A 21,406-nucleotide genomic window follows, 5' to 3' on the forward strand; every position below is an offset into this window, starting at 1 on the left:
GCAAATGGACAAGAACGCATTCTATCCTAATTGCTCTTCAGAAAAAACGCAAAACTCAAAGGAAAAAAAATCGCAAGTGGGTAGGCGCCCTCATAGGTTTGTGCTCAATTTATGTGAATTTACTGCAATTAAAGACTGTTAAGTTCTATAAAGAATTGGTTCAATATACGCTAATATTTTATAAATAAGAGCCAATGAGTAAAATCTGCACCAATGTCCACAATAAAATCTGCAAGTGGATTTCAGTGCGGGTTTACTCCACAACATGCGAATACATCCTTAGGTTGCTTTAGCAAGTAGCTGATTTAGGCCGCCTGCAGACGGGCGGAAATTCTGCGACGATTTCCCGCGGAATTTCCCCCCCTGGAAGCTGCCATAGGATTGCGTTAAAAAACGCAATCCTATGCAGACGGACGCGATTTGGCCGCACAAAATCTCTCGCGGCAAACAAAACGCAGCATGCTCTATTTCTGTGCGGGGCTCGCAGAAGCGTCATTCACCGGCCACCGGTTCCGCTCTGCGCATGCGCCAGCTGCCCGGCAGCAGGTGAGTGTCACGCTGCTCTCTGCAGACGCTCGGGTCGGGCCCCGCTGCGAGAATTCTCGCAGCCGGATCCGACCCGGCCGTCTGCAGGCGGCTATACTGCAGATTTTCCGTAGCTTAAAAAAAACGGAGCAATTCCACACCGAAATCCATGTCAAAATCTGCACCGTTTAACATGGATTTTGATGTGGATCCCCAGCAGATTTCCTCCAGTTGGAGTAAAATCTGCTTCAAACCCACACCAAAATCTATGTGAAAATCCACAACAAATTCTCCTGCTTTTGACGCCTATTTTGCTGCAAATTTGTGCTGCCTCTGATTGGTCACAGCGCTCAACCAATCAGAGGCAGAGCTTTCTGGAGGCAAAGATTTTTCGATCCCCGACCACAAGAATACAGATGAAGACTGACAGGGACCGGGGAGAAGAGTCGGACAGCGCTTCTAGGTAAGTTAAATTATCATTTTTTTTAAACAGCTACGGATGATTTTCAGGGTAGGACTCATATTTCAAGACCCCCCCGAAAATCTTCACTGCAGGCGTTGCCTTTATCCTATTGGCAACAGCGCCGACACATTGAAAGCAATAGGATAGCATTGCAGTCCTCTGTGCTGTCACAGTGTTCAGTGATGAGGGGACTCCTCATGGGGCTTAACAGAACACTCCGGGAGTCCCCTCATCTCCTGTCACCTCTGTAACATCACACGATCACACGCATGCCCTATCTTTTGCAGGTGTGAGTATTTTGCACCTCTAAATGAACATGTGAACACACCATAGGAATCCAATGGTTCTAATAGACACATTTTTTTTTGGACACATAGGCACACAAAGAAAAAAAAAACGCTCGTCTGACCGCGGCCTACGGGTGCCAACAGTCATGCCATAAAGGGTGCAGAATTTGAAATATAAAGCTTAAAGCCAGTAGAGAATCTGCATTAAAAACCTGGGTCACAAAGCCTGCAGCAAAAATGGAGGGTTTATTCAGACGTTCGTATATCGGTCTGGTTTTCTCGCCTGGTCTATATACGCTGCCCCTCGCTGCAGGAGAAGGAGGCAGGATGGGCCGGGAGCAGTGCACTGAGCTCCTGCCCCCTCTACGCCCCTTGCCACTATTTGCAATGGGATGGGGCCTGGCAAGGGCGGAGCTAAGTTCTGCTCCACCCGCCCCCTCCCATTGCAAATATTGGTGAGGGGCGCAGAGGGGGCGGGAGCTCAGTGCACTGCTCCTGTCCCGCCTCCTCCCCTTGTAGAGAGGGACCTCGTATATTGGCCGGGCGTGAAAACCCAGCCGATATACGGATGTCTGAATAAGCCCGTAAAGAGGTCTTAAAGGTATGACCTGTCACTAGGCTGCACTAATTTACTGATTATACATGAGAAAGCTAAATAAGAACAATAAGACAAACCAAATAGAGGAAGTGCATAAGGTTTTGTTTTTGGGTTTCTGTCACAGTCATTTCAGTCCATATCAAGCACAGTGCCATACTTTGTATATTGGCTTTTCCTGGTATTGCAGCTCAATCCCTTTCCATTGAATGGGACTGATTTGCTCTCAGGCCATGTGACCGATAAAGATAATATCACTGGCCGGGGAAGAGGCTGCAGCGCTCACCTGAGTGCATGCCCTCTTCAATCAGCTGATCGGTGGAGAGTAAAAGCAACAGACCCCACTGATCTGATATTGATAACCTATCCTGGGGATAGTCATCAATATTGTAGTCCCGGAAAAGCAGTTTAAATATGTTGCCCCATTTGGAAAATGCCTCAACCTTCATGACTCAATCAACATCGTTGTTCTTGAGTTTGCCTGGGTGCCAGGCACTACAACATCATCTCTGCATGGACACATGAGTGGCTGTAATAAGCATCCTCCGGCAGTATCAGCTGGCCATTGGCGCAGAAAGGTTCTACATACGAAATGTCCAGATGGGTGAATATAGGCTGCAGAGTCTTAGGGCTCAAACAGACGAGCGTGACGGCCGCAAAACCTGAAGAAACTAAACCGTTCATTTCAATAGTTTAGCTTTAATTAGCATGATTCTCGCCGATATTACTACATACGAGAACAGATAGGTCCTGCCCGATCTTTCTCACACATAGAAAACAGGACAGAACCTACCTTTCTGCTTTTTTTTTTAAACCTTGCGCAATAGCACGAGATTTAAAGGGTAAAGTAGAAAACTTTTCACTGGTTCATGGGTAAAGGCTCTCCGCAGCGGCGAGCGTATTTCTGCATGCGCCTGTGTGTTTAAGCCCTCAGAAGCAGTAGCTGATATTTTTGTCCAGCACAATATGTCTAACCTGTCCGAAGCTACCCCGGCCGAGCACATGATGGAAAGTGAGTCTACTGATGTCATCCGAGGTTGTGCTGCCGGGGTGGGGTGGCCGAGCACCGATGTCTCCTACAAGGAACAGAAAAGGGAGACATTAAGATTAATGGAAAATCTGCCATACAAGAGTCACGATGAGGAGAATTTGGGGGGAAATTTGCAGGTAGCTACAATAATAATATCACTGATGTAGACGCATTGTAAACCCGGATTATTGGGATAAAGTGCCAGTTCAAGGGCTTATTCAGATGTCCGTATATCGCCCGGGTTTTCATGCCTGGCCGATATACACTGACCCTTTCTCGAGGGGTAGAAGGCGGGCCGGGAGCAATGCACTGAGTTCCCGCCCCCTTTCCACCCTCTTTCTGCCCCTCGCCACTATTTGCAATGGGAAGGGGCGGGATGGGGTGGAACTTATCTCTGCCCCGTCCAGCCGTCCCATTGCAAATAGTGGCGAGGGGCGGAGAGGGGGCGGGAGCTCAGTGCACTCTGCCTCCTGCCCCTGCAGAGAGGGACAGCGTATATCGATTCGAGTGTAAAAACCTGGCCGATATACGGACGTCTGAATACGCCCTTAGGATTATACTGAGAAATGTTGGATACAAATACATAATACATTTTACTGCTGAGGACACATACTTTGTTCCACAGGTCTTTCTCTTTTACATTTGATGAATCCTTAACCCTTAAATATCCTTAAATATATGCCATGCAATCATGAAGGGTGTATAAAGCGGGATCAGAAGCCAAGTATGTGCGCCATACCTGCCAGCTATCAGCTGTTTTAGACAGCTGTCAACCATCACCAACTGTTTAGACCCACACTCAACTTTGATTGCAGCATCTAAATAGTTAATTACCAAAGCTGACCACGCACCTAAACAGTCAGCCAAAAGAAGGCCACCCTATCGTCTCCCCAACCCCATGGAATGCAATCATTAGTACCAATGGGCTAGCATTGCAACATGGAGACAGTTACTCTATACTGCAATACTGAAGTGATCATAAGTTCAAGTATCCTGTGGGACTATATGAAATATAGAAAAGGGTTTGATAACATTTTTAAAACAGTAAAAACAAGTGAAGGTTCAGAAAAAACTCTTTTTAATTTTTCCAATAAAAATCTAAATAATAAAAAAAAAGGTTTTTGGTATAGCTGGGTTTGTAAAATACCGAACTATTAAAATATTGCAGTATTTGTCCTGGTGAACACTGTAAAAAAAGTACAGAATGACAGAATTATTTTTTTGTTACTTCGGCTCCCCCAAACTCCCCTCACGGCTTCATATGAGTGGAGTTTTCAGTAGGGACCATTGCCATGAACATATTCACCCCATACTCATCAGCCACGTAATATCTTCTGGCTTCACTGATACTGAACACAAGCACAACATTTTGGGGGGAATCTCCTGAAGACTGGCATCGTCTGCCCATCTTATGCCATCTTTAGCAGCAGTAAGCTGAGAAAAGATGTACCAGATTTATTAGTAACTGAACGCGTCTTAATAAATTTGGTCCATCTTTGACTGTTTGTGCCCCAGAAATGCAAATTAAATTATTCTCCACCGCTAAACCAAGGCCCCGTTTTTGCTTTCCCCTTTTGAAAAATGCCAAAAGTGCAACAGTGTATCAAAAGCCTGTAACTGGCAAATGTATCAAATAGTAAATGGACAGGGTTATAGATAAGAAAGCCAGTCTATAAGTAACAGTGTGGTAAAGCAGCTTCCCCTTGTAGTTAGTTGTGTCTGTGTATGTGCATCTATAGGTGTTATGGCTCTCCATGCCCCCCAATCTGTATTCCTCTACCTGAGTCCCGGGGGTCTTCTTTCTTTTCCTCTTCTTTCTTGATTGCAGGGTTCTCCTCCTCACTTGAGTCCAAGATAAGGATCACCTCCGCTTCTCCACATCCTCCTCCTCTCTGGTCTCCATGATGTTTCTCCTGCCAGATGTTCTGTCCTGAGCCAATCCTCCTCTTCCTCCCATGGCTCTTCTTCAGAGACGTCTCCTCATCTTCCGATGAATCAATGACGTCTCTTCTCCGCTTCCCTCCTCTTCTTACAATCTCCTCCATTTTTGATCGCTGCTGCATAAAGCTGCTGTGCATCCAGTCTCTGACAAGTGTCACCTGGACTGCCAACTGCCACTCAAGATTCCAACTGCCCGCATGCCGCTGGTCATGTGACTGATAACTGACCAATAGCATTCACTTATATGTGCTATATACTGTATACATGAGCCATCATTTCATCTCTACAGGAATTATAAACAGTCTAAATGTATTAATATAAACTTTATGGTCTTCATTTGTATTTCTCCATCCATTTGGTCTTCATTTCTATTTCATTATTGATTAAATCAGCTGGTGTTAGCAGAGACAAAACGAGTTGTTCATTCTTCTGCCCACATTACTTACCTCTGATAAGATAACAAAGTGAAAAACATTTCAGTAAAAAAAGGTGTAAAAAATAGCTCTATATGTGATGAAAAAATGCTGCAAAAATAATTTTGGCAGTCCAGAAAAAAGAAATAGGGCCATAAAACCGCCACATGGGTAAAATCGCTTAGATGTGTTTGGTCCTTTAAACAGGGGTGTAAAACTCATTTTCACCGAGGGCCACATCTGCCTTATGGTGACCTTCAAAGGGCCGACTGTATAGTGAGGGCCTGTTCACACAGGCATATTTGCGTACATAATATGCAGTGAATAGAAGCCATCGGTTACAATGAGTTCATTCACATGAAGTATATTTTCACACAACATGACCTAGTTTGTTGCGTACTGCGCACCGCAATAGGCCATTGAAGTTATTGGGCCGCGCAAATACGCGGTGAATGTTCAGGAAACCTTTGTATTCACTGCGTATATGTGCACCATTTCAGTGTGCCCATCTGCATTCTTTTTTGCGCGCCCACATACGTAGGCATAAGCGATTTTTGATTGCACAAATACGCATCATATTTGTGCAAGTGAATAACTATTACGCCCATGTGAATGAGCCCTAATAGAGATCCCTATAATGGTCACAGTAGTAATAGTGTCCCCTATAGGGGCCCCAGTAGTAATAGTGACTCTCATACTGTCCCTAGTATTAATATTGACCCCTGTAGTGGTCCAGTAGTAACAGGGTGTGCCATAGCTGCCCAATTAGTAATAGTGACCCCACAGTGGCCCCAGTAGTAATAGTGACCCCCACAGTGGCCTTAGTAGTAATAGCGACCCCCACAGTGGCCCAAGTAGTAATAGCGACCCTACAGGGGCCCCAGTAGTAATAGTGACCCCCACAGTGGCCTTAGTAGTAATAGCGACCCCCACAGTGGCCCCAGTAGTAATAGCGACCTGCAAAGTAGCCCCAGTAGTAATATTAATAGTAATTAATTAGTAATAGTAACCACACAATAATAATATTAACATCCTCAGTAATATTAACCCCTTCAGTAATATTAACCCCCTCAGTAATATTAACCCCACAATAATAATAACTCCCTCAGTAATATTAACCCCCTCAGTAATATTAACCCCACAGTAGCTCCAGTAATAATAACTCCACAATCCATATACTTACCCCCTCCTTGTAATCAGCGCCGCTCCTGCTTTGCTCAGTGCTGATCGTTAGTGTGTGAGCCCTGGAAGCTTCCTCCCGTGTCTTCTCCTACAGAACTAAGGAGGAAAGGACTCAGGGGAGGAAGATCCTGGGTGTGCACCAATGTCAGAGTGTGCATCGGGATCAGCATCGCAGCGTGATTACCCAGAGGGAGCTGCGTCACCCCAGCCGGTAATCACTGCAGTGGTGAGCGGCTGTTGGTATGTATGCCATTGGTTTGGGGTCCACATAAAATGAGGCAGTGGGATGGATTTGGCCCGCGGGCCTTGGGTTTGACATGTGTGCTTTGGAGTGTTAAAGAGTATTTCCAGGAAAATACTACTGATGACCTATTCTCAGGATAGGTCATCAATCATTGATCAGCTGAGATCCACCAGTGGGGATCCTGGCAGATCAGCAGATTGGGCGCCCGCTGTCACTGCCACAACACACAGGGATATAAAGAAGAAGCACTTAGCTCCAACCCCTGTGTAGTATTTGCCCAGAAGACCCCTTTAAAGCACTGCTAAGGTGGGTTGCAGAAGCGTAACTTGAAACTTCTGGGCCCCCATGCAAAATCTGTAACGGGCCCCAAACTATAATGCTGTGTTCATAGTCCTGGGCTCCCTATATGGATAAGGGAGGCTTTATGGGCCCCCTAAGGCTCCTGGCCCGGGTGCAACCGCATCCCCTGCATCCCCTATAGTTACGCCCCTGTGTGGGTGCATATACTGCAGTAAGGCTTTGATGACGTTTTATTGCCATTTTTGTCTATATGTGTTTTGCTGTAAACTGAACATGAAGTAAGCATCATCATGCTTTATTAGTATTTACATGTTAGATGTTTTTTTTATTTAGTTTTACAGCATTTATTTTATTTTCCTTTTACAAAGAATACATCAGCTCACCTCTCCATATTCAGCCAGTTGTGGTCCTCAAGTTCAGCAAGAAGCCCTACAGGTACCATCACAAGTTCTTTCCTTCTTCATTCTTTCATAAATCGAAAAGATAGATTCCTTGATTCAAGCCGCTCCGTCTCTTTCTTGTCATGTAAAACACATAGATAGAGATTAAAGTATCATGAAGCTCCTCTATGGGTAGATTTGGGAAAAAATTGACTTGTACAATACCCTCTTGTTTTTCTGACCTAGACTGTAGAGCCCGTGATCATTTGGAGACTAGTCACCTATTATTCATTACTCTTAGGGCTCCTTCACAAGGGCGCTCTCATTTTCCGCCACCCACATCACGGCTTTATCTCCCGTTTTTGCACCCGTTCAGACAGCAAGAATACCGAGGAAGGGGGGCAGAGTTTTAGCTCTGCTAAACTACCTCCCCCTTTCTTCCCCCTCTCCGCCCCTTGCCGTCTCTCAGCAAAGGGAGCGGGTGGGGGCTAGTGTGCTAAACTCTGCCCCGTCCCCTCCCTTTGCCAGCAGCCGACCAGGGGGAGGGAATTTAGTAGACATGCTGCTTGACTCCCTCCCACCTCCCTTCTGAATGGATGCATTGGAATTTACTCAATATATGTGTATGGCCACAAGAATCCATATCGCCTCTAGATGAAAGACACCCACACTTTATGTTCAAGAAGTTATCAACAAATTGTCTACTATAATGATATATGGAAACATTAACATGGTTTGAACTGACACTATCGGCTTTTACAAACACTTGGTAGCCCTGGATCCACTATATATATATATATATATATATATATATATATATATATATATATATATATATATATATACATGCTCTGGGTCTTCGCTATAACATAATGTCTACTTAATTATTACTCTAGGGACTTTAACAGACACTGTTCTCCTATAAGTTTAGCAATCTATATGGATTCTTGACGACCATTTGTATAATGTGACCCCCCCTCCCCTCCCCCAAGATTTGCAATTTAAACATATATATTTTTATATGTTTATATTTGCAGTTTAAACATATATTTTTCCCACCATACCATAAATCCCCATAGAAGTCAATGAGGAGGTGCACAAATGCACAAACAATACACAAGGAGATGTGTGAAACACTGCGTAATTCTGTGCGCAAATGAACATGCGGAGACGGACAGCTGGGGTGAGAGCAGGGCGGACTGCCACATTACTATACAATTCCCCACCCCTCAGCCCTCCCACATGAGGACCCCAGCCGTCACCTCTCCATATGTCTCCTTATCCTGGCTAGGGCCTGGACTCCGCCCATCGCCGGGTCTCCCTGATACAACTTCTCCATAACTGGAGATGGAGTCACCACCCAGTGTCCTGTCTGCTCCTGACTTCTATGGTGGCAGGTTAATGTCCTTTATGGTCCCTGATTATGGTTGCAGCTCTAATATATGAGGTCTCGTGGGGTGGAGGGTATATCATTGTCATTGTCATAGTCTGGTGGTAGTAATTATATCATCGGAGCAGTGATTGCAGGTTTGAGTCTGCTGGGTAGTCTGCCATAGAGTTGAATTCCTGGAAGGCATATTGGTCATGGATGGTAACTACTTTTAGTAACCCCCTGGTGGTCACATGACATTGTTTAATAAGTGCAGACTATTAGTAAGGGTGATTTCACAATTGCTTTTTTTTTTTTTTGCTCTGTTCGGGGAGCAGAAAAAGGGAATCTGGATGGTTCTGTCTGGCTTTTGGATGGAGGAAAAAGCGCTGCATGCGGCACTTTTCCTTCTAGTATTTTCAGTCAGATCTGTGACAGAACCTCGACTGAAGGTTCCAACACAGACGTGTAATTGGAATATCTTTGACAATGGTTTGTGGGGTGTATTCCATTTTTCGTGGCTATAGATCACTTGGTTGTCCATTCTCACCCTCCCATTTGTTACTGGGGGTCATGGAAAGCAATAGAGTAGGGCAGCCCCTGGTATCTCTCCATTGGCCGGATGATGAGAGGCGACCCCTCCTGTAATATCATGGCTCTACAATGAGTGATGTATCTGCTAAGCAGCTGCTGTTGCGGTCCCCCATTGTGATTGCAGATGACTGGTGGTTTTTTCGGTCTCCGACCAAATCTTTAGCGTGTGGCCAGTATTATAATTATTTATTATAACAATACATCAATATTTCAGGGTTAAAATTATGATTGCAGCATCCCAGACCACGCATGGTGTTAATGAGTTGCGTTTACCCCCCTAGAACCATATTGGACAGTGATGACGAACGTGCCCAAACTGCAACCCAAAACCCACTTATTTATTGTAAAGTGCCAATAGGTAAGGGGGCGGGGCTTATCAGGATGTATGACTTTACCTCCATCGTTCTAATATGAACAGGGCTGTTTTAAAATAGACAGAGAGGAACGCCCTGTGTTGTTCCCTAGGTGGAGCACTGAAGTACCATTGGTGCGGATTTTGACTGGAAATCAGCCACATATCCACAGGTGATTTCATAGTATGCGGCGCTCCCCCTCACCTTCTCCGAAGGCTTGCCACTGTCAGTGCTCCCCAGTTTCCAGATCCCAGTGGCCAATCCTGGCCTCATGTGACCAGCGGTGCAGCACCTGACCAGGCCGCTGGGACCCGGGAGCCGGGGAGCGCTGACAGCGGGAAGCCTTAAGAGGTGAGCTTGAGGTATGCTGCTGCGTGCATAGTGGCCTCAATAGTAATATTGGCCCCAGTAGTAATAGTGACCGCCACATTGGCCTCAGCAGTAATACTGGCCCCCCATAGGCCTGTCATTGGATTTCAGGGAAGGGCTTTAAATATAGGTTGGAGGTCTGATTTGGGTCATTGTCATGCTGAAAGGGAAAATTCCTCTTCATCTTCAGCTTTTTAGTAGAAGTCTGAAGATTTTGTGCCAAAATGGACTGATATTTTTGCACAAAATCCCCTCCACCTAAACTGAATCCTCAGTTCCAGCAGCAAAAAAACAGCCCGAAAGCATAGTGCTGCCTCCACCACCTTCCCTGCGGGTCTCATAGTTTTCTGGTGATGCACAGTGTTGGCTTTGCACTAATCATACCTTTTGGAATTAAGGCCAAAAAGTACCCCCTCAGTCTCATCAGATATAACACGTTCTCCCACATATTTCTGGCAGACGTGATGTAGGTTTTGGCAAAATATAGCTGGGCTTCAATGTTCTTTTTTGTTAGAAAAGGCTTTCATCTTGCCAACCTATCCCAGAAATATGAAGAATACGGGAAACGGTTGTCACATGCATTACACAACCAGTACTTGCCAGAAACCCCTGCAGCTCCTTTAATGTTGCTCTAGGCCTCCTGGCAGCCTCTCAGACCAGTTTTCTTCTGGTCTTTTAGCATTTTTTTTTATCAATAGCTTTTTATTGAAGAGACTTAAAGGAATATAAGGAAAACGAGATTAACAAGGTCTCAGGGCAATCTTAAAATATAGAGATAAATGTTGATTAAAACATGGGCTACATGTCAGAGGGAGACTTTAAGCTCCTAGTCAACAAAAGCTTAATGGTAAGGAAAATATGGCATATCAATTTTCTAAAGGTATGTGGCAATAAATTGGTGTCAAGTCATAACAGGGCAATGTTAGACTTCATAGGGATAGTTTAGACGAGAAGGAACACATCTCACCATAATTGAGTCAAAACAGGACAGTCCCAAAACATATTGCATATGGAGCTAATATAGCCACAATTTCTCCAGCAAAGGTAGCTAAGACCCTGGGAAACATTTGACAAGCCTAATAGGGATGAAGTACCATCTAATCAATAACTTGTAGTGGCCCTTTGATAGGGATGTGCTAAGTGTGGATTGTTTGGCCCATTTAAAGGTCGTGATTAGAGATGAGCGAACGTACTCATTAAGGGCAATTTTGCAATAGAGCATCGCTATATTTGAGTACCTGGCTACTCGGGTGAAAAGATTCGGGGGGCACCGGGGGGCGAGGGGCGGCGTGGTGGAGCGGGGGGTAGCAGTGGGGAACAGGGGGAAGCTCTCTCTCTTTCTCTCTCCCCCCACTCCCCTCTGCAACCCCCCACTCACCCCCGGCACCCCCCGAATCTTTTCACCCGAGTAGCCAGGTACTCGAAAATAGCGATGCTCAATTGCAAAATCGACCTTAATGAGTATGTTCGCTCATCTCTAGTCATGATCCATTGATCAAGGGAGAGTCTAACATTTAAAGGAGTTGTCTCGCGGCAAGCATCAAAATTTTACATTACCCCATTCCCCGTCACCCCCCTGGCATAAAATAGCAAATTAAAGAGGTTTTTAAACCGCTTGCTACTCACCGATCCAAAGAAATAAGGAGTTATAAAAATCTTCTCCCTAAGATGGCCGCCGGTCCTTTCCCAGGGATGCACTGCGGTTTTCTCCCATGGTGCACCGCGGGTCTTCTCCCATGGTGCACCATGGGCTCTGCGCATTCCATTGCCAATTCCAGCCTCCTGATTGGCTGGAATCGGCACACGTGATGGGGCGGAGCTACGATAACGACGCGGTGACCAGCTCTCCGGCACGAGCGGCCCCATTCACCAGGCAGAAGACTGCACAGCGCAAGCGCGTCTAAAAAAGCAAGAAGCCAGCGAAATTAGACGGAGCCATGGAGACGGGGACGCTAGCAACGGAGTAGGTAAGTGAATAACTTCTGTATGGCTCATATTTAATGCACGATGTACATTACAAAGTGCATTAATATGGCCATACAGAAGTGTATACCCCCACTTGCTGCCGCGAGACAACCCCTTTAAGTCTTTCTCCCAGTTAAGAAGATGGGCCTATTTAAAGTCTCCCAAATCTCCTGAAAGTTTATTGTAAAACATTTCAACAGTTGATTTAGAGAAAGCTTGAGCATTGAACAGTTCTATATTTAAATTAGAGGGGAATAGGACCTCATGAATATGAGATCTCTTAAAGGAGCAAATTTGAAAATATTTAAAGATGTCTTTAAGATTCCAAAATCCTTCACTAAAGCAGAAAATGTTCTTAATTCATTATTGATCATAAGATCTGTGATTTGGTTAATGTCTTTTTTAACCCAGGACCGTAAGTGTTTATCTGGGATAAGATAGCCAATAAAAGCCTTAGGGAATGTTTCATATTTTAGGATTAAAAGGCCCAGTATTAGAGCGGGGCAATCGTAGAGGGTGGGGGTAGGGGGACATAGATTGAGAGTTGTAAAGTCAGATATGTAAAGTCATATGTAAAGTCAGTTTAGGGTTAAGGGAGGTTAAAATAGAAGCAATCAATTGTGATCTTAAGAGCCTGGAATTATTAAACTGAAATTCTATTTTTGGTAGCATCAACATTTTATAGAGAACTATACGCCCAAACCATTAGAATAGTTGTTTAGAGAGAGGATCTAGTTCTGATTGGAAGTCAGGTAGAAAGTTTTGAGATACAAGGTCTGGAAGGGGTGAGCAGAACGTTATTGCAAGATAAGGAATATTGTAATTGAAAGCGAAATTCCCGTTCTATGGACTCTCAATGAATCATTGACATTGATTCCCAGAATTTGTAATTTACAGTATTTACATTTAATTTATAGTATGCCACCTGGCCAAATTGAAGTAAGACATCATAGACTGTTCCTAGGGAATTTAGTGGCTTTGTAAGCGTCAATAAAATAAGCAAATAATCCATGATTTAGGTTGTCATAAATCTGCTGAAATACTATTGATACCAAGATTTGTCCTGATTAGTTCTGTAAGAGGTTCAATCACCAAAGTGAAGAGCAATAGGGGCATCCCTGATGTGTTCCATTCATGATAAGAAACGAGTTGGAAAAACCCTATCAACAAAGACACTAGCAGAGGGAAAACTATATAGAGCTCATCTTGTGCTGAAAATGTTGCCCTGGAATCCGAATTTCTGGACGGTTGCAAATGTGAAATCCCAGTTTAATGTGTCAAGTGCCTTCTCCTCATCCGAAGCAAGAGGCAGAAAGGGCATCCGAGAGAGTCCCGCCTTCACAAAATGACTTAGTATTTGTCTAGTTCCATCAGGGGCCTGTCTGTCTTCCCTTTGTAAAGCCAACCTGATCGCTATAAATAATGCTGGGTATAACTGTAAGAAGTCTTTGGGTTAAAAAGTTTAGAGTAGATTTTTGTGTCGCAGTTAAATATGGAAATTGGCCTAAAACTTTCTGGCGTGTTAAGAGTGTTACCTGATTTGGGTATTGTGACAATAGTAGCTTGGAGCATCTCATCTGTCAGATTGCAACATGACATTGCTTTGTTAAATGTCATAAATAGATGAGGGGAAAGGATAGGAGTGAAACATTTGTAGTATTGGTTAGCAAAGATTTAAGGGAGTTGATTACTTCAGTACAACTTCAGACGGATGAACCAAAGAGTTGAGAGAGTTAAGTTGTGGAAAAGAAAATAGAAGGGAGATTAATTCCCTGAAGAAACTCATTGATCATTGAAAGTGTGTGCTAGGGAGTCGACAAATCCTCTTTCAAGTTGTAAAGATTAGAATAGAAGGAGCTAAATTTATCCATCATGTTTGTAGGATGAACAATTTTTGTACCTGAATTATCCGATTTTATCATCTAGGGAATTTTTGCTTTAGGTCGGTGTTGTTTAGCTAAATTGGCCATTAATCTTGAAGGTTTGTTAAAATGAGGAGTAAAATGACATGCAAGAGTTTTAAACTTTTATCATCGTCTTCTAGAAGTAGAAGTTGTAGCTTATGTCTAAATTTAAATAGTTCTTAATGAAGAAAATCTGAAGGAGATGATTGGGGTAAAAGCTCTGTGCTATTGTGCGTTTGGACGAAACAACTGATATGCAATTTTGCTACTTTTGTCTGTTGTTTTTAAATAAAAAGATTTTTACGCAGATTGCGAAAATTACCTTCAAAATTTCGTGTCACGGCAGGTTTTTTTTTACAAATGACAAAAATGTGAAAATTTAAAAAAGAACTATTTTTTATGACATTGATATAGAACTATTTTTTATGACATTGATATATGACAATGTTTGTAATGTGCAATTTATTTTTTTCTTCAGGGATGGAGTGAATGTGCAAGAAATAGATAAACATAAAAACGTAGCTGATTATGAAAATGAAATTGATTTATCTGTATCGCATCAAGATTTGCCACAAAGCCTAAAGAAAGGAGAAAGTAATCTTGGTACACCAGTATGACTCATACCTCACACTACCTTTCCCTTCTTTCTTTATAGTGACTGTTTGGTTGTTTCTTCATGGCGTGTACAATGGCTTCATGTGGTTGTGTCAATCATCCAGACATATTTTGTTACATACAACAGGAAAGCAGAGGCAAAATATTACGCCTTTCGTGAAAAATGCTTATTTTCAATACTTCAGGAATAAACTAACAAATCAGAACAAAGCGTGGGCTCCTCACAAAGTGTGCCATGCAGGTGTGGTGTTGTTGAGGAACTAGAAAAGTGGAAAAAGGCAATCAATGTAGTTTGGTGTACCCATGGTGTGACATGAGCCAAGAAATCACAGTGACGACTGCTACTTCTGCACAGTGAAGATCGTGGGCCATACCAGTACCAGTAAGTGTAACACTGTGTATCCCAGTATGCCATCTGCCTTAAGACCAGTGCCCCATAGTGAATTCATCCCGTGCCATCCTTGTCCAATGTCAAGTCCCCAACAGACACCAATTCAGAAGGTGATACAAGTGATGAGATGAATCAACCAGACAGTACGATGGATGAAATCCCAGTGCCATTTACCCAGCATCAACTGAATGATTTGGTTCACGATCTGAATTTACGCATCAGAGTTGTTAGGATCACGAATTCATAACAAGAATGTACTGTGTTCTAATACGAAATTCTCCTGGTACAGACACTGAGAAGCAGAATTGCTTCAGTTTTTTTGCTGAGAAAGGTGGTTTGGTATATTGTTGAGACATTCTGGCAGTCATGAAATACTTTAACATTAATTACAATTCAGAAGAGTGAAGGTTGTTCATAGATGCCAGAAAATCCAGTTTAAAAGGTGTTTCATTACACAATACTAACATCCATCCATCCATTCCAGTAGCACATTCTGCGACTATGAAAGAGACATATGAAAATCTTACATTTCTGCTGGAAAGGGCGCAGTACAAGCGTCATGAATGGTCTGTGTGCGGGGATTTCAAGGTGATTGAAATATTGCTCGGCCAACAAGCAGGCTAAACCAAATTTTCTTGATTTTTGTGTGACTGGGACTCCAGAGCGAGGACTGAACATTGGGTTTGGAAGTAGTGGCCAGTCAGAAGTACCTTCACACCTGGCAGGAACAGTAAATTCTCTTTTAGTACCTTAGTGTCAAGTTTCCATCAATCACTTCTGAAAAAAATCAAAGCTGTCATTTTCATAGGCCCACAAATATGAAAATTAATGGCGGATAACATATTCGAGAAAACTATGAGTGCAAATTGCGAGCATGGACTGCATTCAGAAATGTGGTACAAATTTTTGGGGAACATGAAGGCTGCAAATTCCACCATTTTAGATAACTAGATGTTGGTATCCAATAAACTGCTTGGTTGCAACATGAGCGTCAAAGTTTACTTTCTTCATGCTCATCTAAATTACTTTCCTGACAATCTTGGTGATTTTACAAAAGAACATGGCGAGCGTTTTCATCAGGATATTAACCCATTCCAATCCACTGTCTGACGTCTGAAGACATTCTGATTGAATGCTGTACAGCTCCGATGTCAGAAGACGTCCGGCAGGGTATTCTTACTGTATATTACTGGCTGCTCTGTTGTTGGGGGGGGGGGGGGGGCTCTCCAGCATGTCACATACCGTAGTACTGGCTCTAGCCAGCATTTGGCGCCATTGTATAATGGCAGAAAGAAAAAGCCCCCTAGGAAATCCTGAAACCAAAATTGGATTGCAAAGGGTTAAAGTAATGGAAAAGAGATATTAGGGAAAGTGGACTGCACATATGATGGCCGACTATTGTTGGATGTTGAGATGAGACTGTACGGACGAACACCAAAGAAAATCCAAAACAAGGAAACCTCAAGGGGAGCCAAGTGGTAAATGTTAGGTATGTTTGCATTTTCACATGTTACGAATGTCGTCATATATGAATGTCATTAAAAAATTAAGTTTTTTGTAATTTTCACATTTTCGGATTTGTGAAAAACCCTGACGTGATATGGAATTTTGAAAGTCATTTTCTGAATCTGTGAAAAAAAATCCATTCCGATACACCTCTTCATTTCAAAACAACAGAACCTTGTATATCTGTGAAATCCACCATCTTCCTGTGGCAAGCCATTGAACACATTTTTTAAAATGTTTACTGGATTTTCACCTTTTATCTATTAGCTTTTTACAAGACGTTTTGCTCACCATGCTTTGCATTGGTAAAGTTAAAAAAAATAAAATCAAGGATCAACATGAGTGCATGTGCTGGAAAATAGAGCATGACCAAAATGTGAAGGAAAATCAATAGTTCTATTCATTGTGCATTACATGCGAAAATTTAGTAAATACTAGAGATGAGCGAACGTACTCGTCCGAGCTTGATACTTGTTCGAGTATTAGGGTATTCGAGATGCTCGTTACTCGAGACGAGCACCACGCGATGTTCAAGTTACTTTCACTTTCATCTCTGAGACATTAGCGCGCTTTTCTGGCCAATAGAAAAACAGGGAAGGCATTACAACTTCCTCCTGTGATGTTCCAGCCCTATACTACCCCCCTGCAATGAGTGGCTGGCGAGATCAGGTGTCACCCGAGTATCTAAATCTGCCCCGCCCGCGGCTCGCCACAGATGCATTCTGACAGAGATCAGGGACAGTGCTGCTGATGCTGCTGCTGCTATAGGGAGAGTGTTAGGAGTTATTTTAGGCTTGAAGAACCCCAACGGTCCTTCTTAGGGCCACATCTGACCGTGTGCAGTACTGTTGAGGCTGCTGTGAGCAGTGTTGCACAATTTTTTTTTTGTATATCCGGCGTGCAGAGCATTGCGTCCTCAGTCTGCAGTCATTGTACAGAGTATAGGGCCAGTACTGGTGAGACAGGGACAGTGGGAAAGGTGAAAGAGATATACTGGCTATATAAGCAGTGGGCTTTTTCAAAAAAATTTGGGAAAAATACTATCTTTGGGCTGCCTGTGACCGTCTTGAGTGTACTGCGTCTCTGCTGGTGGTAGTAGTCCTAATTATTACACAGCTAAGTGTTACAGCAGGCTTGCGCAAAATTGTTTCCTGGCTCTGCGTTGCCCGTTACATCACCGCCGTCATCCCGTCCAGAGGGAAACAGTATGCAGTAATTTTACATAGTATAGGGCCAGTACTGGTGAGGCAGGGACAGTGGGAAAGGTGAAAGAGATATACTGTCTATATAGGCAGTGGGCTTTTTCAAACAAATTTGGGAAAAATACTCTCTTTGGGCTGCCTGTGACCGTCTTGAGTGTACTGCGTCTCTGCTGGGGGTAGTAGTCCTAATTATTACGCAGCTAAGTGTTACAGCAGGCTTGCACAAAATTGTTTCCTGGCTCTGCGTTGCCCGTTACATCACCGCCGTCATCCCGTCCAGAGGGAAACAGTATACATATATACGCTGCCTACAGTATCTGTCTGCTGTCTCAGCTTAGCCTTTAAAAAAATAGAAGCAAAATACTTAAGGCCTACTAGTGGCCTTTGGACACTTGACTGCTTCTGCGCTGTGAATTCCACTAGCTCAGTCATACGCACCTACGTCTCACTACAGGCTTGCACAAAATTCTTTCCTGGCTCTGCTGTGTGTTCCGTAAGCGAAGTCAGCCTCCAACCACAGGCCAATAAGCGGCACATTTAATTACAGCGTTCTGTTTCTGCACTACTGGTAATACACCATGCTGAGGGGTAGGGGTAGGCCTAGAGGACGTGAACGCGGGCGAGGATGCGGAGGCCCAAGTCAGTGTGTGGGCACAGGCCGAGCTCCTGATCCAGGTGTATCGCAGCCGACTGCTGTGGGATTAGGAGAGAGGCACGTTTCTGGCGTCTCCAGATTAATCTCACAATTAATGGGTCCACGCGGTAGACCTTTATTAGAAAATGAGCAGTGTGAGCAGGTCCTGTCGTGGATGGCAGAAAGTGCAATCTATCGACCACCCAGAGTTCTACGCTGTCCACTGCTGCAACTCTGAATCCTCTGGCTGCTGCTCCTCCTTCCTCCCAGCCTCCTCACTCCATTACAATGACACATTCTGAGGAGCAGGCAGACTCCCAGGAACTGTTCTCGGGCCCCTGCCCAGAATGGGCAGCAATGGTTCCTCTCCCACCGGAGGAGTTTGTCGTGACTGATGCCCAACCTTTGGAAAGTTCCCGGGGTCTGGGGGATGAGGCTGGGGACTTCCGGCAACTGTCTCAAGAGCTATTAGTGGGTGAGGAGGATGACGACGATGAGACACAGTTGTCTATTACTCAGGTAGTAGTAATTGCAGTAAGTCCGAGGGAGGAGTGCACAGAGGATTCGGAGGAAGAGCAGCAGGACGATGAGGTGACTGACCCCACCTGGTTTGCTAAGCCTACTGAGGACAGGTCTTCAGAGGGGGAGGCAAGTGCAGCAGCAGGACAGGTTGGAGGAGGCAGTGCAGTGGCCAGGGGTAGAGGCAGGGCCAGACCGAATAATCCACCAACTGTTTCCCAAAGCGCCCCCTTGCACCATGCCACCCTGCAGAGGCCGAGGTGCTCAAAGGTGTGGCAGTTTTTCACTGAGAGTGCAGACGACCGACGAACTGTGGTGTGCAAGGTTTGTCGCGCCAAGATCAGCCGTGGAGCCACCACCACCAGCATGCGCAGACATATGATGGCCAAGCACCCCACAAGGTGGGACGAAGTCCGTTCACCGCCTCCGGTTTGCACCACTGCCTCTCCCCCTGTGCCCCAACCTGCCACTGAGATCCAACCCCCCTCTCAGGACACAGGCACTACCGTCTCCCGGCCTGCACCCACACCCTCACCTCCGCTGTCCTCGGCCCCATCCAGCAATGTCTCTCAGCGCACCATCCAGCCGTTGCTAGTGCAAGTGTTTGAGCGCAAGCGCAAGTATGCCGCCACGCGCCCGCATGCTCAAGCGTTCGACATGCACATAGCCAAATTGATCAGCCTGGAGATGCTGCTGTATAGGCTTGTGGAAATGGAGGCTTTCAAAAGCATGATGGCGGCGGCGGCCCCGCGCTACTCGGTTCCCAGTCGCCACTACTTTTCCCGATTTGCCGTCCCAGCCCTGCACGACCACGTCTCCCGCAACATTGTACGCGCCCTCACCAACGCGGTTACTGCCAAGGTCCACTTAACAACGGACATGTGGACAAGCACAGGCTGGCAGGGCCACTATATCTCCCTGACGGCACATTGGGTGAATTTAGTGGAGGCTGGGACCGAGTCAGTGCCTGGGACCGCTCACGTCCTACCCACCCCCAGTATTGCGGGACCCAGCTTGGTGCTGGTATCTGCGGCGGTGTATGTTTCCTCCACTAAACCACCCTCCTCCTCCTCTCCCTCCTTCACAACCTCTGTCTCGCAATCAAGATGTGTCAGCAGCAGCACGTCGCCACCAGTCGGTGTCGCGCGGCGTGGCAGCACAGCGGTGGGCAAGCGTCAGCAGGCCGTGCTGAAACTACTCAGCTTAGGAGAGAAGAGGCACATTGCCCACGAACTGCTGCAGGGTCTGACAGAGCAGACCGACCGCTAGCTTTCGCCACTGAGCCTCCAACCGGGCATTGTCGCGTGTGACAACTGCCGTAACCTGGTGGCGGCTCTGCAGCTCGGCAGCCTCACACACGTGCCATGCCTGGCCCATGTCTTTAATTTGGTGGTTCAGCGCTTTCTGAAAAGCTACACACGCTTGTCAGACCTGCTCGGAAAGGTGCGCCGGCTCAGCGCACATTTCCGCAAGTCCAAGACGGACGCTGCCACCCTGCGCACCCTGCAACATCTGTTTAATCTGCCAGTGCACCGACTGCTGTGTGACGTGCCCACACGGTGGAACTCTACGCTCCACATGTTGGCCAGGCTCTATGAGCAGCGTAGAGCTATAGTGGAATACCAACTCCAACTTGGGCGGCGTAGTGGGAGTCAGCCTCCTCAATTCTTTACAGAAGAGTGGGCCTGGTTGGCAGACATCTGCCAGGTCCTTGGAAACTTTGAGGAGTCTACCCAGATGCTGAGCGGCGATGCTGCAATCATTAGCATCACCATTCCTCTGCTATGCCTCTTGAGAAGTTCCCTGCAAAGCATAAAGACAGACGCTTTGCGCTCGGAAACGGAGGCGGGGGAAGACAGTATGTCGCTGGATAGTCAGAGCACCCTCATGTCTATATCTCAGCGCGTTGAGGAGGAGGAGGAGGAGGGGGAGGAGCATGAGGGGGAGGGGGAAGAGACAGCTTGGCCCACTGCTGAGGGTACCCATGCTGCTTGCCTGTCATCCTTTCAGCATGTATGGCCAGAGGAGGAGGAGGATCCTGAAAGTGATCTTCCAAGTGAGGACAGCCATGTGTTGCGTACAGGTACCCTGGCACACATGGCTGACTTCATGTTAGGATGCCTTTCTCGTGACCCTCGCGTTACACGCATTCTGGCCACTACGGATTACTGGGTGTACACACTGCTCGACCCACGGTATAAGGAGAACCTTTCCACTCTCATACCCGAAGAGGAAAGGGGTTCGAGAGTGATGCTATACCACAGGACCCTGGCGGACAAACTGATGGTAAAATTCCCATCCGACAGCGCTAGTGGCAGAAGGCGCAGTTCCGAGGGCCAAGTAGCAGGGGAAGCACGGAGATCAGGCAGCATGTACAGCACAGGCTGGGCAACACTGTCCAAGGCCTTTGACAGCTTTATGGCTCCCCAGCAAGATTGTGTCACCGCTCCCCAGTGAAGGCTGAGTCGGCGGGAGCACTGTATAAGGATGGTGAGGGAGTACGTAGCCGATCGCACGACTGTCCTCCGTGACGCCTCTGCCCCCTTAAACTACTGGGTGTCGAAGCTGGACACGTGGCCTACTCGCGCTGTATGCCCTGGAGGTGCTTGCTTGTTCTGTGGCTAG

Source organism: Eleutherodactylus coqui, chromosome 5 (genome assembly GCF_035609145.1).
Source record: "Eleutherodactylus coqui strain aEleCoq1 chromosome 5, aEleCoq1.hap1, whole genome shotgun sequence".
NCBI classification, from domain to species: Eukaryota; Metazoa; Chordata; class Amphibia; order Anura; family Eleutherodactylidae; genus Eleutherodactylus; species Eleutherodactylus coqui.